General features: G+C 39.2%; 1 long non-coding RNA gene across 1 annotated transcript; it reads right to left on the reverse strand.

Moving 5' to 3' along the window:
* Positions 1 to 20,952: 20,952 nt before the first annotated feature.
* Positions 20,953 to 27,048, reverse strand: LOC140526908 (uncharacterized). The gene is made up of 2 exons (XR_011974589.1): positions 26,950 to 27,048; positions 20,953 to 22,015 (listed from the first exon to the last, which is right to left on the reverse strand). It is a non-coding gene; the product is annotated as an uncharacterized lncRNA (long non-coding RNA).
* Between the last annotated feature and the right edge of the window lie 261 nt (positions 27,049 to 27,309).

Here is a 27,309-nt window from a genome sequence, read left to right on the forward strand (position 1 = left end):
CAAGAACAGGATGCTGGAACAATTACAAGCAGTTTTGTCTCCATATAAATGAGATCATTCTAAGAACATTTATAGGTGACTGGAAGGAGAAAAACAAATAGATTTGCAATGGAACAGATTGGGTGAAATTTCTATAGTGACTGTATCAAGGACTTCTGCTTTGAAAATGTGCTATATGAAGAAAGTAGAATTAACTTTGAAAAAAACAAATTAACCCCCACAAAACAAAACAAAACAACAACAAACAAATAAACAAAAAAGTTGAGGGAAATGTCTCAGTCTTACCTGGGAAAACAGCTTCAAAGTCCAATCACAAACTTTTTGAAGACAAGAGAATTATGACTATAGAGGTTTTTTTTTTAATAAAGAACAGGTCTTGTCCAAGTAATCTATTTTTGCTTCCTGAATAACCAGTCTGCTAGATTAGAGAATTTCAGTAGACTCAATTTCGTTTGATTTTTCACAAGGCTTTAGATTCGGTCCTGCTTGGCATATTTATCAGTAAACTAAGACAATGAACATATGGTCTGGCTCATACAGCTGTCAGGTGGGTGAACAATGGGCTGGAGGTTTATATCAAAAAACGTTTATTGATCAATCTGCACTAATCTGGGGCATGGGGGAAGAACCAATGTTCTAGAGGGATTAATATTTCCATCTGTGACATGAATGATAAAAAAGCATAATCTTCAAATATTGAGAGGCAAAAGGGCAGGTGTGGTGGGCAGCACTATGAAAGATAGGATCAGACTTTCCTCTGGTATACCGGAAAAGTGACTGACACACAATCAGAGTGAAAGGAAACAGACAAGTTCAGAGAAGGACAACCAGGAGAGAAAAGTAAGCAGCATGAACAGAGAATTATGGAGAAAGACTAGCTAAGGATGAGTATAGCTAAGGTGTTCTTTGTTTGGAGTGGGGGGGGGGGCGGAGAACTGAATGAATGAAATCTCTGAACAGTAATTAGCAGTGAATTAATTGATTTCCTGAAGAAATGAATTTGGAAATGAGATCCATATAAGGATTCAAACAGCATGTAGGAAGCATGGAAAGTCTGAGCTTCGAGGTACAGTTTCATGGAGGAAGTGATACCTTAGCTGGACCTAGAAGAAGGAAGGAAGGAATGGCTTTAACAGATAGACATAGAGGAGGGAGAAAAGTTTGGTGCAGGGAAAAGGAACAGTGCAATCAAAATCCCAGAGATGGGAAAGGGTAGGATGAGACCAAAGGAAGAATAGTCCAGTTTGGCTGAAATGAATGAAAGAAAGTAGTATGAAATAAGGCTAGAGAAGTAGGTTGACTTGCAGAGGACCTTGAATGCCAAGTTCAGGAGTTTATTTGAAAGGTCTGAAAGTGTTATGAAATATTAATCAGCCCAGAGGAGATAAGACTGACAGATCGAAATTTCATAATGGTCTCAAAATGTGATTTTTTTTTTAAAGAAGACTGATTACACTGAGGAAAGAGAAAAACAGTGGGTTTAGCAGGAGTAGCAGATTTAGCATCAAAAGCCCAGGATTTAAATCCTGGTTCTACTATTTATTGTTTACATAATTTTGGGCAAGCCATCTAAACTTTATGCACTTCAGTTTCCTTGTCAATAAAATAATGATAACATTCACACTATATACTTTATGTGGTTGTTGGGAAGATCAACTGAGATACTCTGAGTAAAGTACTTGGAACCTCTTTTTAAAAAAAATATTTTTGTTTTGTTTTGGTCCAGATCTATGCTTTCTTTAGTATTAAGGAGCTCCCAATGAGGAAGCTCCCTCTACCAATATAGATCATCAGGTCCTCTACATTTTATAAAGTTAGATATCCACCTTGGTCACTGAAGGATTAAATGACCTGGCCTATGGTCACACAGTTGGTATGTGTCAGAGGCAAGATTTGACCTCAGATCTTTGTGCCTCCAAAGCCAGCCTGCTATCTATAATTTAAGTTCTATGCAAACACAAACTGAGAAGAGTGCATGAATCATTTATCTAATCATGGTGATTCTTTAAGGTTGCTAAGAATTGGAAGGATGGGGAAGGGACATGAGAAGCCTGAGAGTTGCGGGGGCGAAACCAGCGGAGCAGGAGACAAGCCAAACCGAGCCGGTGAGAGCCGCTGAGCGCCAGATATTAGCGCAGCAGCCCTTGAAACCTTCAGCCTGAAGACTAAACTTCGGTAAGTCACCTACTGGAACTTCCGGGAGCTAGGATGGCGGAGTGATCAGTAAATGCTCTCTCCTCCCCGCTGATGACAGTGAAAGAGCCATAAAATTCTTCCCCAGATAAATCCTGGATCAGCGGGAACAGCAGAAGGGGGCAAATAGTCTCATAACACCAGAGGCTAGAAAAATAGCAAAGGGGGATTCTTCATACTGTGGTGGAGGCGATCTGGAAGGACAGATGACCCAGGGCGGAGAAAATTCGCACTGAGACCCAGGCAAGCCTCAGAGCCGGGTGACAAGCCCCAGGAGGGGCGGGAACACGCATTAGCTTCTAGGCGTGCCCCAGCCCTCCAGGGGAAAAGGGAAGACAATAGGGAAGCTGGGATCACCATCCCCTGACTTTGTCTTTGCCTCAGGTCAGCTGAGGAGATCTCCTGAGACCAGACCACCCCTCCCACACACCTAACAAGCTAACCCCAGGGTTGATCAGGGAAACAAAAAAAAAAAAGCCTGGTTTTAGCCTAGACACACATCAGCTCAACTTAAAGATCTGTACCTTCTGACTGAAAGAACCAGAAGCTACAACACTCAGCCAACATCATGAATCGGAAAAAGCAGACGAAAAGTGAAAAAACCATAGAATCTTTCTATGGGGATAAGAACCAAAACACAAACACCAAAGAGGTCAGAGCTGAGACTGTACTTCCATCTGAAACCTCAGATGGGACTATGAATTTCTCGCAAGCACAACTAGATTACCTGGAACGTCTGAAGAAGGATATAAAAGAAAAACTGGCCAATGATTTTAAAATTATAAAAAAAGAATTCACTGATGAGAACATCACTCTGAAAAGGAAAATTGAACAAATGGAAAAGGAAGTTCAAAAATTAACTGGAGAGAATAATTCCCTAAAAGGAAGAGTTAATCAAATGGAAAAGGAACCCCAAAACCTAATTGGGAAAATTGATCAGCTGGAAAAGGAAACCCAAAACCTAACTGGGAAAATTGGTCGAATGGAAAAAGAAGTACAAAAATTAAATGGAGAAAATAGCTCCTTAAAGGGAAAAATTGGTCTGATGGAAAAGGAGATGCAAAAGCTAACTGAAGAAAACAATATGATGAAGATTAGAATTGGGCAAGTAGAAACTAATGACTCAATGAGGCAACAAGAATCAGTCAAACAAAATCTAAAGAATGAAAAGATAAAAGAAAATGTAAAATATTTAATTGGAAAAACAACTGACCTGGAAAATAGATCCAGGAGAGAAAATTTAAGAATTATTGGCCTGCCAGAAACCCATGATGAAGAAAAGAGTTTGGACAATATCTTCCAGGAAATCATCAAGGAAAACTGCCCAGAAGTACTAGACTCAGAGGGCAAAATAGTCATCGAAAGAATCCACCGTTCCCCTCCCGAAAGGGATCCCAAACTCAAAACCCCAAGAAATATAGTTGCCAAATTCCAGAGCTATCAAGTGAAGGAGAAAATACTACAAGCAGCCAGAAAGAAACAATTCAAATATCAAGGACACACAGTCAGGATCACGCAGGACCTTGCAGCTTCTACATTAAAAGATCGAAAGAATTGGAACCCAATATTCCATAAGGCAAAGGAGTTGGGACTTCAACCAAGGATCAACTACCCAGCAAATTTCAGCATAACATTTCAGGCAAGGAGAAAGTCATTCAACGAAATAAGGGATTTCCAGAGCTTCCTGACCAAAACACCAGAACTCAATAGACAATTTGATCTTCAAATGCAGGTCTCCAGAGAATCATAAAAAGGTAAACAGAGGGGAAAAAACAAAAACAAAAACTTGCTACTCAATTAGGGCAAACTGTTTACCTCCCTATAAGGGAAGATGGTACCTGTTAATCTTGAGAACTGTGCAGCTATTATGATAAAAGGGATATATGTAGAGGGAACAGGCATAAAGTAAATGATGTCATGTCAAAAATATGATTTAAGTATGAGAAGGGATTGTAATAGGAGGTGTGAAAAGGGGGAAGCAGAAAATGGCAAATTATATCACAGGAAGAAGTACAAAACTATAGTAGAGGGAAGGAGGGGAGGGAGATGAGCATTGTTTGAGAGGTACTCTCATCTGATTTGTTCAAAGGATGGAACAATAATCTTAAGTAGATAATCCTAACTAGCTCTATAGATAATAGGAGGGGAAGGGGGAAGAAAGGGGAGGGTGGCTAAAAGGGAGGAAAGAAGCAATAAGAGTAAAGGGGAGTAAAAGGGAGGGGGGGCTAAAAGAAGGAGGGGAAGGCTGCAGGAGGAGGGGGAGAAAAGTGAATACTATTGAGGAGGGGAAGGGAGACGGGAGAGCTAAAAGCACAAATGGTGGGAAAGAGGTTGGAGGGAAATACACAGATTATAATCATAACTGTGAATGTGAATGAAATGAACTCTCCCATAAAACGGAGATGGATAGCAGAATGGATTAAAAGCCATAATCCAACAATATGCTGCTTACAAGAAACACATTTGAAACGGGGGGATACACATAGGATAAAGGTCAAAGGATGGAGCAGAATATATTGTGCTTCAGCTCATGTAAGAAAGGCAGGAGTAGCAATCCTAATCTCAGACAAAGCAAAAGCAGAAATAGATCTAATCAAAAGGGATAAGGATGGAAACTATATCCTGCTAAAAGGCACCATAGACAATAAAGCAATATCATTACTAAACATGTATGCTCCAAGTGGTATAGCATCCAGATTCTTAGAGGAGAGGTTGGGGGAGTTGAAGGAAGAAATTGATAGCAAAACTATACTAGTGGGGGACCTCAACCTCCCCCTCTCTGAACTCGATAAATCCAACCTCAAAATAAACAAGAAAGAGGTTAAGGAGGTAAATAAAACTCTGGATAAGGTAGATATGATAGATCTTTGGAGAAAATTAAATGGGAATAGAAAGGAATATACCTTTTTCTCAGCGGTACATGGAACATTTACAAAAATTGACCATGTACTAGGACATAAAAATCTCACAATTCAGTGCAGAAAGGTAGAGATAATCAATGCATCCTTTTCAGATCATAATGCATTAAAAATTACATGTAATAAAAGGCCATGGAAAGAGAAACCAAAAATCAATTGGAAACTAAATAATCTAATTCTAAAGAAGGGTTGGGTTAAAGAAGAAATCATAGAAACAATCAACAATTTCATTCAAGAGAATGACAATAGTGAGACAACATACCAAAACTTATGGGATACTGCAAAAGCAGTTATTAGGGGAAGTTTTATATCTTTGAATGGTTACATGAATAAAATAGAGAAAGAGGAGATCAATGACTTAGGCTTGCAGTTGAAAAAGCTAGAAAAAGAACAAACTGAAAATCCCCAAGTAAATACCAAATTAGAAATACTGAAAACCAAAGGAGAGATTAATAAAATTGAAATTAAGAAAACTATTGAATTAATAAATAAAACCAATAGTTGGTTTTATGAAAAAACTAATAAAATTGATAAACCTTTGGTCAATCTGATTAAAAAAAAGAAAGAAGAAAACCAAATTACTAATATTAAAAATGAAAGGGGTGAACTCACCTCCAATGAGGAGGAAATTAAAACAATAATTAGAAACTACTTTGCTCAACTTTGTACCCACAAATTCGATAATCTAAACGAGATGGATGAATATTTTAAAAAATACAAATTGCCCAGATTAACAGAAGAGGAAGTTGAATACTTAAACAACCCCATCTCAGAAAAAGAAATTGAACAAGCCATCAATGAACTCCCTAGGAAAAAATCTCCAGGGCCAGATGGATTCACGAGTGAATTCTATCAAACATTTAAAGAACAGTTAATTCCAATACTACATACACTATTTTTGAAAATTGGGGAAGAAGGAGTCCTCCCAAATTCTTTCTATGATACAAATATGGTTTTGATACCCAAACCAGGAAGAGACAAAACAGAGAAAGAAAATTATAGACCAATTTCCCTAATGAATATAGATGCAAAAATTTTAAATAAGATTTTAGCAAAAGGAATACAGCATCTTATCACGAGATTAATACATTATGATCAGGTAGGATTCATACCAGGACTACAGGGCTGGTTCAATATTAGGAAAACTATTAGCATTATCAATCACATCAACAACAAAGCTAACAAAAACCACATGATTTTCTCAATAGATGCAGAAAAAGCTTTTGACAAAATACAACACCCATTCCTACTAAAAACACTGGAGAACGTAGGACTAAAGGGTACTTTCCATAAAATAATAAGCAGTATCTATCTAAAACCTTCAGCAAGCATTATATGCAATGGGGATAAGCTAGATGCATTCCCAATAAGATCAGGGGTGAAACAAGGTTGTCCATTATCACCACTATTATTCAATATGGTACTAGAAATGTTAGCTGTAGCAATTAGACAAGATAAAGATATTCAAGGAATAAGAATAGCCAAAGAAGAAACTAAGTTATCACTCTTTGCAGATGATATGATGATTTACCTAGAGAATCCCAGAGATTCAAGTAAAAAATTACTTGAAATAATAAACAACTTTGGCAAAGTTGCAGGGTACAAAATAAACCCACACAAATCTTCTGCATTCCTATATATTAGCAACAAAGTCCAACAGCAAGAGATAGAAAGAGAAATCCCATTTAAAGCTAGGGTAGACAGTATAAAATACTTAGGAGTCTACCTGCCAAAACAAACCCAGGGATTATATGAACACAATTACAAGACACTTTTTGCACAAATAAAGTCAGATTTAAGTAAGTGGAAAAACATTAGTTGCTCATGGGTAGGCCGTGCTAATATAATAAAAATGACAATTCTACCCAAATTAATATACTTATTTAGTGCCATACCAATTAAACTATCAGACAATTACTTTCTATAGCTGGATAAAATAATATCAAAATTCATTTGGAAAAACAAAAGGTCCAGAATATCAAAGGGACTAATGAAAAGAAATGCTTGGGAAGGTGGCCTAGCGCTACCAGACCTCAAACTGTACTATAAAGCAGCAATTATCAAAACCACTTGGTATTGGCTAAGAAACAGAGAGGTAGACAAGTGGAATAGACTTGGCACTCAAGATGCAGTAGGCAAGGAATATAGCAACCTTCTGTTTGATAAACCCAAGGACCCCAGCTTCTGGGATAAGAACTCATTGTTTGACAAAAATTGCTGGGAAAACTGGATAACAGTGTGGCGGAAATTAGGCATAGACCCATACTTGACACCGTACACAAGAATAAAGTCCAAATGGGTACATGATTTAGGTATAAAGATTGGTACCATGAATAAACTGGAGAAGCAAGGAATAGTGTATTTATCAGATCTATGAAGAAGGGAAGAATTCTTTACTAAAGGAGAGATAGAAAGCATTATGAAATGCAAAATGGATAACTTTGATTACATTAAACTGAGAAGTTTTTGCACAACCAAACCCAATGCAACCAAAATCCGGAGGGATGTAGTAAATTGGGAAAGAATTTTTACAGCTAAGCTCGGGGATAAAGGCCTCATTTCTAGAATATATAGAGAACTGACCCAAATGTATAATCATACAAGTCATTCCCCAATTGATAAATGGTCAAAGGATATGAACAGGCAATTTTCAGAGGAAGAAATTAAAGCTATCTATAATCATATGAAAAAATGCTCTAAATCACTATTGGTTAGAGAGATGCAAATCAAAACAACTCTGAGGTACCACATCACACCTATAAGATTGGCAAACATGACAGAACAAGAAAATGATAAATGCTGGAGAGGATGTGGGAGAGTTGGAACACTAATTCATTGTTGGTGGAGCTGCGAGCGCATCCAACCATTCTGGAGAGCAATTTGGAACTATGCCCAAAGGGCTACAAAAATGTGCATACCCTTTGACCCAGCAATATCGCTACTAGGACTATATCCCCAAGAGATCATAAAAATGGGAAAGGGTCCCACATGTACAAAAATATTTATAGCAGCACTCTATGTAGTTGCCAAAAACTGGAAGTCAAGGAGATGTCCATCAATTGGGGAATGGCTGAATAAATTATGGTATATGAATGTAATGGAGTACTATTGTGCCATAAGAAATGATGAACAAGAAGACTTCAGAGAGGCCTGGAAGGACTTATATGACCTGATGCTGAGTGAAAGGAGCAGAACCAGGAGAACTTTGTGCACAGCAACGACCACAGTGTGCGAGAGTTTTTTCTGGTAGACTTGGAATTTTGTAATAATGCAAAAACTTCTTATAAAAAAAAAAAATCCCAAAGGTGGTTCTCAAGGCAAAATGCCTTCCACACTCAGAGAAAGAAATATGGAAGTCACTCACAAAATGTAGCAGATCATGTTTGTGTATGTGTATGTGTTTGTGTATCATGTTCTGATTTGTTATACGATTTCTTTCATTTATTTTAGTCTGACTACATAGCATGACTATAGTGAAAATATACTCAATAGGAAAGTATATGTAGAATCTATACAGAATTGTATGCAGTCGTGGGGAGGGAGGGGGGTAGTAAGGAATAGGTGGGGGGGGATAAAATCTCAATTGTATGGCAGTGATTGTTAAACATTAAAAAATAAAAAAAAAATAAAAATAAAAAAAAAAGAATTGGAAGGATGCATTGAAATCAGATTACCATTTTCTTTTTATAAAGGATATAGAAGACAGAAATAAAATAATTTACCTAAGGTTAAACAATTTATTGGTGACAGGGCAACCACTAGAATCGCATCTCCTAACTCCATTTGCCAAAGAAAATTGTAGATTTCCATCTATGAAGGCTGCTCTGTGTGAGATGGCTTATGCTTTCTCATATTGAAGGTGGCAAGATGTGGTGAATGACCTCTCCAAGGTCATGGAAGAGTCTACAGATGTATGTACATATCCCTATGGCTAGACAGGAAGATATTAAAATCTTTTCACATTGCTATGTTGTCTACCTGCTGGGCTGTGCTTGTATCCATAAGCATGTCATCTGTATTCTTCTGTCATCTGCACTGCTATGAAAGAACATCCCTCAGGCACATAGAAAGGAGTTATCCTGGAGGATGGATGCATGATGGATAGGTGACTTTTTCACTGGCACCAGTTCAGTTTGAAAATGCCAACTTTTTCTACTGTTCTCTCACTATTGTCGATACACATGATTAGTGCTCTTGGGGCACATAAAAACAGCACCAGGAGTGGATAATCTACACCCCATAGGAGTTCTCTCAACAAGCTTGAGACCTCATTCCCTTTTGGGACAGGACTGGGTCACCATTTCCCACGTTCCCTCTACCTCCAACATAAAATTCAACAGCATTACAATACTGGATTATAGAAACTGCCCTAATTCCAAACATGTTGTTTTTAGTAGCTCAGTAAGCCCTTTATCTTCTTTGTTAGGATTTGTTCTTCCTGTTGCCTTCTTAAAGCTGTGATATTCAAAGTAGGAATGATTCATTCTAGAATGATCCTGAGAGCATAGATCTGGAGCTGAAAAGGACCTTGGAGAGCATCAAGTCCTACCTCCTCCTTAGGCAGATGAGGAAATTGAGGCACAGAAATGTTAAATGACCGGCCCAGAGTCACAAAGGTATTAAATGTCTAAAGGAGGATTTAAACCTTGGTCCTCCAGTTTTAATCCTATTAGGATTAAATTTTTAAACTTAATCCTCCAGGTCCATCCTGTTCTTATCTGTAAAATGGGGATAATCGTCCTTGTACAATGTACTAACATGACGATGAGAAAAATACCTTGTAACACTTGATGTGCTAGAGAAATGACAGCTGTTATTTTTTCCATTCAATTTTATTTTCTGTTTCTGATTATCTCTCTTCCCTTCCCCCACTGAGAAGGCAAGGAATACAAAACTCATTACAAATTTGAAGTCATGGAAAAGAAATTTTCACATGAGCCATGTTCAGGGAGGTGGGGGTGGGGTGAGGATAAGGGACGAGAAAAAAGGAAGAAAGAGGGGAAAATATGCTTCCATCTGCAGTCTGAGTCCATCAGTTCTCTCTTTGGAAGTGAAGAGTGTATTTCATCATGAGTCCTTGGGAGCTGTGGTGGGTCATTGTGTTGGTCAGTTACTAAGTCTTCATAGCTGCTTATCTTTAGACTATTGCAATTAGAGGATAAATTGTTTCCCTGGTTGTGCTCACTTTATTTGCAGGTGTTATTTTAAAATCATTTACGTAGGATATAGGCATTTTCTCCCTGTGTCCCCACTCATAGGGTTCCTCTCTTTCTTTAAGATACAGTTTGGGCATCATCTTCAACCTGAAGCCTTTCTTAATCTTCTAACTGCCATTATCCTCTCTGTCAAACAATATGGTATTTAACCACTTTGTGTGTGTGTGTGGGTTTGTGTTGGGTGTTGTCCTTCGTTCTTGAAGAGGACTGAAATGACATCATTATGCTAGAATGTGTCCAACTGTGGCTGATCAGACCAATAGGAGCTCAGAATTCTCTACCGCAAGTCTGACACAAATAGTCCGCATGAAGACGTGGGGTGGCTACTCTAAATTTGTGCAGGATGTGTTTCCTTTGAGCTGTTTCAATTCTACTTTGCTCATAGAGCACAGCACCTGCTCTGATGTGGGCATGTCATACTGAGAAGTCCTGTGCCAGTGTCTCCCATGTCACACATTCCCAAAGTTCTTAAGAAAGACTTTGAGAATGTCCTTATATAGCTTCTTCTGACCACCATGTGAACGCTTGCCCTGTGTGAGTTTTCCATAAAAGTCTTTTTTGGCAAGTGTATGTTTTGCATTCAGACAACATAACCAGCCCATCAGAGTTGCACTCTTTGAAACAGAGTTTGAACACTTGGCAGTTTAGTTTCAGTAAGGACCTTAGTGTCTGGTGCCTTATCCTACCAGGTGATTTTCAGAATCTTCCTAAGACAATTCGAATGGAAACAATTCAGTTGCCTGGCATGGCATGGGTATACCGCCCAAGTTTCACAGGTATACAACAATGAGATCAGTACAACTGCTCTGCAGTTTGGTAGTCAGTCTAATATCTCTTCTCTGCATTCCAATGGCCATGAAGGCAGTGGTAACAGGCAATGTGGAGTGCTTAGAGCATGGTTAAGATATCAAAGACACGAAGGTTATCCACTACATCTTGGGCCATCAGCAGCAGTCTTGATTCTGTCTTGCCACTGGACTGTGATGTCCCATGGATCTCTAGAGGAGTGAGTCCAATGACTTTGTGCCAACTCTGCCCCACTTAAATCCAAGTTGTGCATGAATCAAAAAGTGTGTATGTATGTAGGAATGAAAGAAAGTGTATGGGCATATGTGTATATACACATGTAAACAGACATATACTCACATATGGATGTGTGTTTTTATTTGTACTTACTGTCTCTCTCATTAGAATGTGAACTTATTGGGACTAAGTAGTATTCCATTCTTTGTACTCATATTCCTGGGATTTGACACAGTGCCTGGCATATAATAGTCACTTAATAACTATCTGTTGATTGATTGGTAGAACCTCTATATTGCCATGTGTTTAGTTTGCAGAGAGTTTTCCAAGAATGAATTTTTTCAGCTTATGGAAATTTCAGTCCAGGTTCTATTATTTTGGTTGAGTCAAAGAAAATGAAGCAGTTTATTGAGAAGGCATACAGTACAAGAATATGTGTAACATTAGCCAAGATGTCACCCTTGGGCCCCTGCATACCCAAACTCTGAGCTGTATAGCCGTACGCATGTCATTGGAGCAGTCACCATTCATAACTGACTACTCTATCTGCAGTGACCCACGGAGTTAGGGTTAGGGTTAGAATCACATTTAGGGTTAGGGATAGAAGTGGAGCGCATTTAGGGTTAGGGGGGATCTGTTATATAATAATCAACATAAATCATACCTGCCCCCCATCCAAATCCTATGCCCAAATGTTCTTGGCACTACATAATGATCTAATGAGTCGATCAAGCATTATACCATGACAGCACTGAGTAAGCATTAAGAATTGACTAACTACAACAGTGAAGTTAGACATCATCTGCTAGGAGTTAAATGAGAAGGAACATTTGAGTTGTACAAACACAGAAAGAAACTAGAGAGTGATACAAGGAATGACAAGGCATATGGGCAGTTCTGAGTCACCAATCAGCACCAGCCTATTAAGGGCAATTCCCATAGGTATCAACTAGGTCTTCTAGCCACAGGCATCAAACTCACTCCCAAGAATACTCTGAACCAGATTAAAATATAACTGATTACCCAGCAATACCATGTCTAGGGCAGTATTCCAATGAGATCATAAAAATGGGAAAAGAACCCACATGTACAAAAATATTTCTAACAGCTCTTTTTGTGGTAGTCAAGAACTGGAAATTGAGAGGATGCCCATCAATTGGGGAATGGCTGAACAAGTTGTGGTATATGAATGTAATGGAGTACTACTGTTCTGTAAGACAGGCTTCAGAAAAACCTGGGAAGACTTAAATGAACTGATGCCAAGTGAAGTGAGCAGAACCAGAACACTGTACACAGAAGCAACCACAATGTGATGCCTGATTTTGATAGACCTAGCCCTTAGTAACGCAAAAACCTAAAACAATTCCAAAGGACTCATGATGGAAAATGCTATCCACACCCAAAGAAAGAACTATGGAGTTGGGATAAAGAACAAAGCAGACTATTTTCTTTTTTGTTTTGTTTTGTTTTTTTCTTTCTCATGGTTTCTCCCATTTATTATAATTCTTCTATGCAATATGACTCCTATAAAAAAGGGTTTAATAGGAATGTATGGGTACAACTCATATCAGATTGCATGCCATTTTGGAGAAATGGGAGGGAGGGGGAGAAATGTTAAAACTTATGGAAATGAATGTTGAAAACTAAAAATAAATAAATTGAAAACATGTAACTGATTATGAGCATTCCAGGTAAGAGTTTCTTTTGCCTCTTATTGTAACTCCAGCATGTAGAACAATCCCTGGCACGTAGCAGGCATTTAATTAATACTTATTGATTGACAAAAAATATATCTTGGAAATATGTAATAAAATAAATAAATGTACAATGCAGCATAGATAATGTTAATTTGTGGTTTTCTAAGTCAATATGTGGCTGGCAGGAATCCATTTCTGTTTGAGTTTGACGTCATGGTTCTAGATCCTGAGGAGAAAACCACAGAAACCTTGAGGCATCTGTTGCCCTGCCTGGTTTTTCACTCCATGGATCAAGATACCTCTTGGTGTCCTCCCAACTCCCCATATCCTTTCCAGCTTCCAGTTTTTTAAAAAAATGGTTGTCTCTCTGTATTAGGTTGCAGATTCCTTGAGGGCAGGTACTCTCTTTTCACTAACTCTATCCCCAGTGATTAGCACAGTGCCTGGCACATTGTAGGCACTTAATAAATGTTTATTGAATTGGATTGGATACGTAGCATGATACCAGCCAGTAAAAAAGGACAGAAAACTGAGGGGAAGATCCCTTTTATAAAAAACAAACAAAAAAACCCCTTCCTTTATAAAAGCAGTTAGGTAACACAGTAGGTGGAGTATTATAACTGGAGTCAGCAATATGAAAGTTCAAATCCTACTTTAGACACTATATAATAAAGGGCAAGTTACAGCCTTGGTTTCCTCATCTGTATCTTGGAGATAATAAGAACACTTGTCTTCCAAGGTTGTTGTGAGAATCAAATAGAATATAATTGTAAAGAACTTTACAAACCCTAAAGCACTTTGTAAATGCTGTTACTACTACTACTATCATATGTAAAACCTTTCTTGGTTTTCAGTCAAATAAAATGACCTTGTAATTATTTTGTATACACACACTCTCACATATATACACACACAGACACACACATATATACACACACAGACACACACATATGGTGTACCCAAAGTTTTAGTTCACCTTTAAGCTTTGTGTGTATGTATGCATATGCACACACACAAAATGTATATACTTATATGTCTGTATGTGCATATACATGGATATTACTATATATTTATATATACATACACATATATATGTATGCATATACACACATTCACACACATATCTTCCCGTATACAATCGAAGCTCCTTGAAACAGGAATTATTTCATTTTTGGCTTTGTATCCCAAGTACCTAGCACAGTGCTTGACACACAATAGCCACTTAATGCTTACTGATGGATCCCTAGTACTTAGCACATAATAAACTGCTAATTTCATTATTAGCATCCCTACTGGATAATCATCCATAATAAGAGGCAGTCATAGCTGAGCAGAGTAAAATAAGTGAAACCTCAGTGACCCCAGAAGATATAGAGGACCGTCATCCACTAGACTTCAACCATTAGACTCTAGATGATACCTATGTTGTGTGAACAGAGTCGGGTGCCTGATTATACCTGTTATGAATGAGATCAGTGTGCCTGTGGGTAATTATTTGGAGTGAGCTTTCCATAATATCCATTGCAGTGACTTCCAAATGCTCAAGCCAAGTTAAAAAGAATCCCCAGAGATCACTCAGCCTTTTGCGTTAGTGGTGCCCCATTAGGAGAGTTCTATTTTAAAAATAAATTCTAAGGTGTATGACATTTCTGATACTGACCTGGTGGGTTATTTGTGAAACCTGTCTATATTATATTTTGCTTACAAACATGAGACACTATAGAAACCTGAGAAGTTGGCTGGTTATGTATTCCCAGTGGAAGCCATGATCTCTAATGCAAAGAAAAACTTTGAAACCTATGTGTTCAGTCTCAGATTGGGGGGTGGACTGGAGGGGAGAAACAAAATGAGTCCAACAGATGGAAAGTTCTTTTTTTATGTTTTATTGATTGATGCCTTTTGTTTATACCACAATCATTTCCCAGTATGTTATTTCCATTGAACTTCCCCTTGTAATAAAACAATCAATCAAAATTGACCAACAAAGTGACCATGTTTGACAGAATATAATAATAACTAAAAGTTATGTATAACTTTAAGGCATGGGGATAGGGAGTTCTTATCAGAGACTGGAAAACCTGGGATAAGTCTTGTCTCTGACATATACTGGTTAGGTGACTCTGAGGAAGACACTTAACCTCTGAGAATTCTAGGCAAGATTATAAGTTTCAGACAAGGTACCAAACTGCAACTGTAGAGGGAATACCATCACTTGGGAGTTCCTTATGCCACTGGAATCATAAGTCTAGTCTCTAGCTATGGTTTGCAATCATTTTTTAAAATTCAGTTTTATTTTGTGGTCTACATTCTCCTTCCCTCCTCCCATGTTTCATCATAAATTATGTAATGATCATGTCATTGTGGTTAGTTACTGTGTTGATAAAAGTTCCTGTGTCTGTCAAAATCATCTATCTTTATAAAATTGCTGTTATTGTTTAAATTGTTCTGCTGATTTCACTTTGCATCAGTTCATGCAAGTGTTCCCAGGTTTCTCTGAAACTCTCCCCTTTCCCATTTCTTCAGCTGGATAGTATTTCATCACGTAATATACCAAAACTTCTTCAGTCATTCCCCAATTGATGGCACCTTCCTCAGTTTCCAATACTTTGCCACCAAGAAAAGCTGGTATAAATATTTCCGTACATTGCATGTGGACCCTTTTCCTCTTGCGATCTCTTTGAGGTATGGCTCTAGTAGCAGTTTTCATGAGGCAAAGGATATAAACAATTTAATAGATTTGAAGGTATAGCCAAGTGGAACCCCAGAGTGGCTCTAACTTCTATTTCTCTAAATGTGAGTAATTTGAAGCGTTTTTTTCATACGACTATTGATAGCTTGGTTTTCTTCCTCTGAAAATTGCCTATTCATATTCTTTATCAATTGGGAAGTGCCTCTTATTCTTAAAATTTGAATTCGTTTCCTCTATATCTTAGAAATTAGAACTTTCTTCAGAGAAACTTGCTTCAAAATCCCCCCCAACTTTTTGCTTCTCTTCTAATTTTAGCTGAATTGTTTTTACTCATACACAAACTTTTAAATTTTATGTAATTAAAATAGTCCATTTTATTTATTGTGAACCTTTCTGTCTCTTGTATAATCATGAACTCTTTCCCTATCCATAGATCTGACAGTTAATTTCTTTCATGCTTTTCTAATTTTTTCTATTTTATTTCTAAATCATATACCCATCTGCAACTTGTCATGGTATATGATGTGAGTACTGGTCTATACCTAGCATCTGCCAGACTAATTTCCAGTTTTCCCAATAGATTTTTCCCCCTCTTATTACTGTGACTGTGAGCAAATCACTTAACCCTGTTTGCCTCTCTTTCCTCATCTGTAAAAAATGTTGGCTTTCTATTTTAGTTGCATGCCTTTCTTCTTTTTTATTGTTGTAAAGTTTTATACATATAATTTTACCCTGAGTACTGCTATGAATACATCCTATACATCTGGTACATTGTCTCATTGTTGTCATTATCTTTAATGAAATTATTGTTTTTATGATTTGTTCTTTGAATTACTCATTCTTCAGGATTAAGTTAGCATTTTCAATTACTTTTAAAGTTCATTTCAGAGGGCTTATGTTAATTATAATTTTTATTATGGTCCATATCATATATAAGTAATACATAGTCCATTTAATATAGTCCATATTTATAGTCCACAAAAGATGTGTTCAGTATTTCTCCTTTCATGCCTTTATGGTATTTTGTGCCATAATGCATGTTCTATTTTGTGACTGTGCCATGCACAGCTGAGAAATAGATATACTCATTTCTATTCCCATTCACTATCATCCTGAGGTCTACCATGTATTCCTTTTCTAAAATTCTACTTAGGTTCTCCATTTCTTTTTTTTTTTTTTTTGTATTTTGGTAAAATTTATCTTTGTCTGGGAGTGGTAAATTGAGTTACTCCATTATTTTGGCTATATTGTCTATTTCTCCCTGTAAGTCATTTAAATTTTCTTTTAAGCATTTTGATGCTATGCATTTGATGTATTCATGGTTGAGATTGATATTAATTCTTTGCCAGTGATACCTTCCAGAAAATGTAATTTTCACATTTCTCTCTTTTAATTAGGTCCATCAGGTCTATTTAATTTAGGTCTCAATACAAGATTGAGAGAGTCAGGAAAGATTTCATGTGAAAGTTGTGCTTGAAGTACGTCTTCAAGGAAGAGAAGGATTCTTGGAGGAAAAGGTGAGCAGAAAACCCATGTCAGCCATGGGAGATAACCATATGTAAAAGAACAGGAAGAAAGTCAGTGCTTTATTTTTGCTTTTATTTTTCTGGACAGTAAAGCACAGGAGAGGAAGTAATGTATCGAGAGTGGAAGGATTGATTTGACCAGATTGTGAAGTGCTTTAAAAGGCAAGAAGATGAGTTTCTCTTTGATCTAAGTGGGAAGAGGCAACCATTGGAGTTTGTTTGGAGTCAGGACAGATTTGAGCCAGAGAGGCCTGGAGAGAAGCTCTTAAAGCAATGCAGGTGAGCAGTGATGAGAGCCTAAGTGTGAGTAGAGAGAAGGGGATACATATAAAAGATACAGTAAAGGCAGAAAAAGACAAGATTTCACAACAGATGGTATATTTAGGTGTGGGAGAGTTAGCCATCAAGGATAATGCTGAAATAAGAACCTGGGTGTAGATAAGGATCAGCAATGCTGGATACTTGGTACTGCTGAATTGACTTACCTACTAGTTTGTTCACATGTGGGGCAAGTTTTTACTGGAAATATAGCAGGAGTTGGGAAGGTTCACCTCTCACTTTCACCTTCCTCCCCTCCATTGTCAAAGCTCTTTCTTGCCTCTTTTATGTGAGATGAGTTACTACATACTACTTTTCCTTTCCTCTTTCTCCTAGTACATTCCTCTCAACATTTAATTTTCTTTTTTAGATGTCCTAGGACTTTTCCTTTTGGGAGCTCTTTCAGGAGGTGATTGGTAGATTCTTTCCATTTCTATTTTACCCTCTGGTTCTAGAATATCAGGTCAGTTTTCCTTGCTAATTTCTTTAAAGATGATGTCTAGGCTCTTTCTTGATCATGGCTTTCAGGCAGTCCCATAATTTTTAAATTTTCTTTCCTGGATCCATTTTCCAAGTCAGTTGTTTTTCCAATGAGATACTTCACATTTTCTTCTATTTTTTCATTCTTTTGGTTTTGTTGTATAATTTCTTGATTTCTCATAAAGTCATTAGCTTCTATTTGTTCCATTCTAATTTTTAAGGAATTATTTTCTTCAGTGAGCTTTTGACCTCTTTTTCCATTTTGCCTATTCCCCTTTTTAAGACATTCTTCTCCTAATTGGCTTTATGGAGCTCTTTTGCCATTTGGGTTAGTCTAATTTGAAAGCTGTTATTTTCTTCAGCATTGTTTTGGGATTCCTTTAGCAAGTTGCTGACTCGTCTTTCATGATTTTCTTGCATCACTCTCATTTGTCTTCCCAATTTTTCCTCTACTTCCCTTACTTGATTTTCAAAATCCTTCTTGAGTTCTTCAATGGCCTGAGACAAATTCATACTTTTCTTGGAGGTTTTGGATGAAGGAGATTTGGCTTTTTCTGTCTTCTTCTGGTTGCTTGTTTTGATCTTCCGCATCACTAATGACATAAGAAAATTACCTCTTCATTGAGAAAGTAAGAATCTATAGTCTGTTTCTTTTCCCCTGATTTGTTCATTTTCCCAGCCAATTACTTGATTTTTGAGCTCTTTGTTAAGTGGAGTCCTCCAAAAACAGCTGCACCTCCAAGCAGCAGCTGCCATCACCTTGGAGCTGGAGCTGGAAGTGGGGCTAGGGTTGAGGCCAGGGTCAGGGCTGAGATTGGGGCTGGATCATGTTCCCCTCTCAGCCAGGTGAGAGACTCTTCCTAGTGATCTTTGAAGCTGTCTTTGGAGTTTGTGGATTGAGAAGTTTGGAAACCATAGCAGCCACCAGTGATTCAGTCCCCTAAGGCCACTGCCTGATGTGACAAACACTTCGGTCTACCTTCTAGATTGTCTTGGGCTGAAAATTTACTTCCGTCTGTCATTTTCTGACTTCTGCTGCGCTAGAATTTGTTTAGAGTCATTTTTTACAGGATTTGTTGTGGGGTTTGGGGAGAGCTCTAGCAGGTCCCTGCTTCTACTCCACCATCTTGGCTCCACCCCCAACTGGTTTATCTTTCATCCAAAACTATGGTTCTGTAGAATCAGCAATCTTTACAACAATCAGGGAAGACATATGTTGCTGAAAATGTTAAGGCCCCACTTCATCTGTAAATTATAGTGTTCCCCTATTACCTTCAGGATAAAATATACAGTCCTCAATGTGGCATTTAAAGCTGACCCCTTCCTATCTTTCCAGTAATCTTTCATTTTACCCACCTTCAGACATTTTATAGTACAGCTACACAGAAATGTTACCCTTTCTCACAAACAAGAATTCATCTCCCATCTACACTGGTTGGCCCTCCTGCTTGAAGCGTCCTCCCTCCTTACCTCTGCGTATTGGTCCCTCTTCCTTCAAGAATCCACTAAAACCCACCTTCAGCAGGAGGCCATTCCTGATCCCCCAAATGCTAATGCCTTCTTCTCTGAGATTACTTTGGCCTCCTTGGCATCTATACCTGGTAATAGGATAGCTACATCAAAGGGAATGAACAGCTCATTGTCCTTGGAAAGGGTTCTTATTGTCATTAAGCTTGCAGTCAGTAGATCAATTTTTTAAAAAATGCATTTATTTAGTACATATTAATGTACCAGGCACCAGAAATACAAATACAAAAAGTGAAACTATTCCTGCTGTCAAGCTTGTATTCTACTGAGGAAGGCGTCTTCTACTCTGTTTCATCTACTGTGTCTGTATGTATATATTTATACATAGGCCATCTCATTTATACATATGCTGTCTCTCCCATTGGTATGTAAATTCCTTGAAGGCAGAGATGAATTTTTACCTTTTTCAGTATTCCCAGTGTTTAGCAGAGTGCCTGGAACATAGTGAGCACATAGCAAATGCTTCTTGACTGACTAATTGAAAGATTCCACTTCAGATTTTTTGCAAAGTGATATTTTTCATTGCTTTTTTGTATATTTTCTCTGCCTCAATCATAAATTGTTTCATGCTTATAATACTGGGTATCACATTGGAAATCTTGGAGATTTCTTTTATCTTCCTCTCAAAAATGCCAGAGAAGCACGGCCTTTTCTATTTTCCTCTAGACAACATAGATTCCATTGGTTAAATGATAGGACTTATTCCCCTTACTGATAAGCTGTTATAAGATCTCAACTTGGTAAAGGTCAAAACCCTTTATTCAGACCCAGACACAGCATAACTCATTTCCACAGGTTATTTGTAGCTTTTTCTCCTTCAGCTGCCTGAGCCTTACAACTTTGATGTCCAATGTTAAGATACCCCTGAGTGTACTGTACTGCCTCAAATCATGACCTCACTGACCCTGGTCCTGTGCAGTCTTCCTATAAGACTGAGGTTGAGTTTTCTGATGATCTCTCCCAGGCTGAATTACAAATCATCGTAGGCTTTCACTTTGATCTTTACACCTAGTAGGATTCCCTGAGACGTAGTTTTGTCAATGAGGACAGAGTCATAGAGGCCCAGATGATGTAGACTATCAGCGATAGGAAGACCTCTCCCTCCATTTCTCATTTATAATTATAAGGCAAAATAGATACTGGACTTTGTAAATCATCAAAGGCTCTTTGACACAGGACAAATCAGATACTTAATTCTGGTTTTCCCCATCATCAGTAAGCATTATGCTAGGGAGTGCCAACACGTATTATTTCTTGCTAAGGTTACAACATAGCTTACCGAGAGGAGCAAGTCTTATGCCTGGCCAGCAGGCTGCTCATCCTCCTGTGGACCTCGCGAGTAAAAGAATAGGATGGGAGAGCAGGTCAATGAAGCAACTCTGATTTATTCAAGCAAGCACTCTGATTATATAGTCTCTGCCAGCTAGCCCAGTGAACCATGGTGACACACCTAACAAACCCGAAACTATAGAAATGAACACAAGCTGGAACTATAGGGACAACAACAAACCAGGGGTGGGGCCGTCCCTTCCAGCGCCATCTTGTTCACCCTTCCCTGCTCCGGACTCAGTTTACCTGATGTCCGTCAGTGTGGTGTCCCAGATGGTGTGGCAGTCAGTGCCCCTTACAACTCCCCCTTTTAGTTTTAGACCTGATGACCTTCACGGGTTTGTACATCTCTCAGCTTGAACTGATATTCAGTAAGCATCTTCATTGTATCTTTTACAATTCGTAGGGCACATTTGAGGCATGCTGGTATGAGACATATAACAATCAGGATAACAATACTTCCTGACAACAATGGACCTAGCCAATTAAACAATGAGGTGGAATGACCAAAAAGTTGCATCATGTCTGAAACAAAATTTTCAGGTATTAACTTTTTTGTCCCTTGAGTATTTATATCCAATGCCAATTTTTCCACCAGTTTCATTTCACTTGAAACGTTGGTGAGTGTTAAACCATGTAACTGAGCTCTTATTTCTTCCCAATGAAATTCAGTATCGTTGTACAATTTGTTCATCATACAAAAATGATGATATCTGTAATCACATCTTAAAGCCAATTGTGTTTCTATGGCCTGCAGTTCATCCCCAATTGCTCTTACATCATTTCTTAACATTAGAATGGCCTGATAGAATTCATGATCCATCTTCAATTGCTCCCTAAATCCCACTGATACATTATTTGTACAAACACCAAGGATAGCCCTTCACCAGTCCTGTAAAGTTGAAATGTCTACTAATGTCCAAAGGTCCAATACTGGTCCTTGGCCTGGATCACTGCTAGAAGCAGTAAGATGCAGCTGACTAATTTCACGGTTCAGGCACTGTAGTTTCTTCTTCTTTCTCTGGCGGAATTCCTGTGATTTCTTCCTGGTGCTGTACGACCCGTAGTCTTTTCACTAGTACCCAAATCTCCTTGTCTCCTGTAAAGATACAAGCATAACCCTTGCCCCAAGTTATTATGGTATGTGGTCCATGCCATTGCCCTTCCTGATCTCGCCACATGGCTGTCTGTCCCGTGGCCGGAGGCATCCATTCCAATTTTTTCTTAAAATCATCTGGTGGTCTGCCTGATCTGACCATGTGTTTCATGGCAGGCGTAAGACTGTGCTCATCGAATTTTAAGTAATTGGTAGTGAAAAGTGCCAATTTTAATTGATCATGTGCTGTGGACCTGGGTCCCGAAGCTCCCCCTTTTTGTTTTTGGACATATTGTTTTATGGTGCGGTTCGCACGTTCTACTATGGCTTGTCCTGTGTGGTTATAGGGGATCCCAGTCACATGAGAGATTCCGAATTCTGAGAGAAATTTTTAGAAGGCCAAAGCAGTGTATGCTGGGCCATTATCAGTCTTTAATAGTCGTGGGACGCCATGGGCTGCAAAACATTGAAGCATATGAGTACACACGTCCTTAACTGCCTCTCCAGTGCGTAGAGTAGCCATGATGAAACCGGAGAAAGTGTCTATAGACACATGGACATATTTAAGCCTCCCAAATGAAGCTATGTGAGTCACATCCATTTGCCAGATATCATTAGGATGTGATCCCTTAGGATTGTACACTCTGCATGGCATCGGTGGCTGGAAAGGAATGCCTGCTGTGCGTGATTTTACAATGATTCGGGCCTCTTTCTTAGTAAGTTTATATAAATGTCTTAATGATTTTGCTGATATATGAAACTTATTGTGAGCCTCCTGAGCTTCCTCAGTGGTTTCTAGGTATACACCTCCTGACACTACTTGATCCAAAACCTCATTTCCTTCTGCTAGAGGCCCTGGTAGATTGGAGTGTGATCTTAGATGTAAAATGTGGAATGGGAACATATGTCCTCTTATCGTGTTTTGGACTTCCGCGAGCAACTGTCCAATTTCTAATTGGGTTGATATGCAGGCAGTCTCTAGGTCTGGTATAAGTGTGGCTACATATCTACTGTTGGTAATGACATTGATAGGCTCATCAATTTCTAAGCCTTCCAGACCGCAAATCGTTCTTTCTTTTGGGTGGATGAGAACGGAGTATCATATACCTGCAACCATTTATCTTGATATACATATGTGGCTGCTCTATTTAATTTTGTGGCATCAGTAAATACATTCTTTCCTATGACCGCAGTGTCATGGTATTTCTCTGCCCATGTCCATGGTGTTTCCTGGTATATGCTTAGAGCCTTATTTATGTTCCCTGTTTTGAAGTTTTGATTAATAATAACTTGCCCTTCTGGATATTCTGTACAGCATTTCTCTACTTGTTCTTTAGTGTCTCTACAGTAGATGGCATCAGGATCTCTTCCTATCAGTTTCCTCACTCTCTGAATTGTTTTGTAAACCACTTGTGCAACTAGTGCACAGGAAGGGACACAAGACCTACTGTGTACCCTCTTCAAATGTATCCACTCTAATACCCCTTCCTCTTGGTGAAGGCATCCTGTGGGAAGTTCCACAATGAAAAGGATAGAGATATACATATTTTCTGTTGGTCTATATCTCCTGGTGCTAGCCTCTACGATTTTTGTTTGAATTTTGGAGATGCACTCCAACGCTTGAGGAGTCCATTGTCGTGGTGAATTTAAGTCAGGATCTCCTTTCAGCATGTCATACAATGGGTGTAATTCACCTGTAGGTATTCCTAATTGTGGTCTGATCCACTGAAGCTCTCCTATCACCTTTTGCATAGGATTAAGAGTCTTGATTTTAGACACATCTATTACAGGTGATTTAATATGGATTTGATGTTCTAATATGGTGTGTCCTAAGTAATGTATAGGCAGGTCTTTCTGTATCTTATCAGATGCTATTTTTAAACCCTGTTTGAGGAATTCTCTCACTGTCATTTGTAATGTCATTTCTAAAATTTCAATGTTATCATGAGCTCCTAAGATATCATCCATATAATGGAGTATCAACACCTGGGGAAATCTCTTCCTGACTGGGTGTAATGTCTTGGTTACATACCACTGACAAATTGTGGGACTGTTTTTCATTCCTTGGGGTGGTACCTTCCATAGGTAAAGATGGTAGGGCTCTTGTAGACTGACACTGGGTACAGAGAATGCAAACCTTTCCCTATCCTCAGTATGAACAGGAATACTGTAAAAACAATCCTTGATGTCAATCACCCAAAGTTTATAACTGCTGGGAATTACATTGGGTGATCCAAACCTGGCTGCAAAGCACCCATCAGCTGCATGATGTCATTGATCTTTCTCAAATCAGTCAACATTCTGTATTTTCCAGATGTCTTTTTTATGACAAATACAGGAGAGTTCCAAGGACTAAAGGATTCCTCAATGTGTCCTAACACTAACTGTTCTTGTACTAGGTCTTTCAGGGCCATGGGATTTTCATATTTTAGGGTCCATTGATCCATCCAGATGGGCTCATCCAAGATCCATGGTAATTTTGGTGGTGGAATTCTCACGGCATTGTCATCAATGGACCTGTTCAAAAATTTGTTGTTAATCTTACCCCTAATTTTGTAAGCAGGTCTCTTCCCCATAGTATTATGGGAAGCCCTTCCACTACTTGTGTCCAAAATTTTCCTGATCTGTCCTCAAAATCCACCGTAGTGGTCTGGCCACCTCCCTGGCCCATTGTGAGCCTCCTATGCCATATACATTGTCTTCCTCTCCTATAGGCCATTGAGACTCCCATTGTGAAAAAGGGAATATGCTTCTGTCTGCACCGGTGTCCACAAGGCCTGTTTTAGGTATTCCTTCTATATATATGGTAAGCATTGGTCTCTGATTGCCAATTTGTTGAGTCCAATATATTGTTTGTTCTGTGTTATGATCCATTTGTATCAATTGTGCTACCGGCTGCCCTCTATCCACCTCCACCTCCACATTGTTAGAGTTGCACATCAGGGTCTTGTGTAAGGTACCAATCGGTGGTTGCTGTGCTACGGCCTGTAAGTCTGTGTAAGCATTTGCTGGTGCAGATATGAAAATCTCTTGCTTTGTGTTGATGCATATTTCCTCTGTTGGTAACCACACTGTTGTGCATGGAGGTGTCAGGAAATTCCCTAGGCTTCTGATTAATTTTGACTGTATGACACCGACTAGAGTGTCCAGTACCTCCTCCTGAATTCTGAAGTGGCCTGTGGGATCGTCTCTGCATCCTCCCGGTAGCCCCTCCTTTTCTCCTGGGCTGGAGGGACGCCCGTCTGCATGTTTAAATACTGAGCACTACCCTTGAGAGGGGACAATGACCTACACTCTGAAGCCCAATGTCCTGTTTTCTTACATTTTGGACAGGGTGTGGTTGGCTTACTCTTAAATGGTGTTCTGTTCCCTTGGTTCTCAAGTCCTTTTCTTCCCTCTGCATTGTTTCTACACTCCCTCTGGTAATGTCCTATTTTTCCACACTTAAAGCATCTCACTCTTGCTCCAGCTCCCTGATAATTTCTCAGCGCCCCTGCGAAGATGGACGCCTGTACTCTTGCTAGGTATGTCTGAGATCCTACCTCCTCACACCTATTTAACATGTCTTCAATGGAACAGTTCTTGGGTAATCCTAGCATAGCCTTCCTACAATCTGCATTAGCTCCTGATCAAAGGATGTCCTTTATCACTACAGCAGTACCTTCCACTTCACCCATAGTCCTGGTGACAACCTCAGTTACTCGGGCACAGAAATCAGTGAAGGGTTCTGCATTTCCTTGCTTCAGTGATTGCAGAGATACCTTCTTAGGACCCTTCTCAGGAATCAGCATAAAGGCCTGCTCCACCCCTTGGGCTAGCCTCTCATACAGCACTAGATCATGTCCTATTTGCTTAATGTCTTCTGCATACTCTCCTGACCCAAAATAACATATCATGATATCATTGGGCATCTGTAGTGTTGCCAGCATTACCCATGTTGCTATGGCTCTTAATTTTTCTGCCAAAAGCTGAAGAAAGCAAACATATTGTCTGGGAGTCAAGATGGCTCTCATGGTTAATTTCCAGTCATTTGGGGTTAACACATAATTAGCCAATTCTTTTAATCTTATGAGGACATAAGGAGCATTTATCCCATAATCTGTAACCGCCTTTTTCAATTCTTCTATCTGTAAGGCTGGTATGGGCCCGTGAGTCCTCGTCACGGAGCCGTCCTCTGCTTTATCCTCCAATACAGGGAACGCACTTATCCATTCCCCGCCAATCTCCCTGAAGCTAGTGTAATCACCATCCTCTCTCAGCTTTTCTAGAGTCTGCTGTAACGCTGATTTTTTGAAAATTATTTGTACTTCTCTCACCTTGTCGCTAGGTGGCAGAATTGTTCCTCTTCTCTCACTCTCTGTGCTTCCTCCCTTCTCACCATCAGTGAACTCCTTTTTCCAGCTAACCCTCCTTTTAGTTTTCAGCAAGCCCTTTAATTTTTCAGTTAACTCTTGCATGTCCTCTCTCACTTCCCGAACTGTCTCTCTCTCTCGCCATATCTCTTGTTCCAACTCTAAGTCTGGACATATGGATGCTGGCTGCCTTTCTGGGCTGCTGTCCCTTGTACTACTCCCTGACTCAGAGGGGGTCGTCTCTGAGGATGTGGTAAATGTTCTCATTTGCACTGCCTTGCCACCGTCGTCCTCTATGAACACATCCTTCAGCATGTCATATAGGAAGAAAGTGTGAAGATCCAATTTATTTGGGTTTTCGAGTTCAAAAGCTGTTAACTGCTCTCCAACAATGACCCAAGAGTCTAAACTCATAGGAGGTCATTCTGACACCCAAGGACAGATTTCACAAATGGTATCTATGAAGTTCCTTATATTTCTCAGACTTACTGTAGTTCCATGTTTCCTGATCTTTTTGTAAGTTATTGCTCTGTATTGACCCTGACTCAACTTTTGTGAGCTTTGCCCCATTTCAATCTTACTCACGGTTATACCTCTTCCCACCGAGCTGAATTGCGTGCGTCTTCTCCTGCATCCACTTCTCGGATCCGCTTGCTGGAGGACTCGGTGAGGCAGACAGGCTACTGTCTCCTGTCGCGCTCAGGCATCGGCCTTTGACCCTGTCCTGATAGCTCCTGTAGACTGTCTAGGCTTCTGGAGAGCCCGACTCACTCAGGGGGGACTGAGGGACCTGATTCCCTCAGCTGAGATTCCTGAGGGACCTAATTTCCCTTGGCTGAGCTTCCTGCTCCTTCCCCCCTGCTTGTGGCTCCACGTTGGTGGGCGCCAAGTTGCTATGGTTACGGCATAGCTTACTGAGAGGAGCAAGTCTTATGCCTGGCCAGC

This window comes from Notamacropus eugenii, chromosome 2 (genome assembly GCF_028372415.1).
Source record: "Notamacropus eugenii isolate mMacEug1 chromosome 2, mMacEug1.pri_v2, whole genome shotgun sequence".
Taxonomy (NCBI): Eukaryota; Metazoa; Chordata; class Mammalia; order Diprotodontia; family Macropodidae; genus Notamacropus; species Notamacropus eugenii.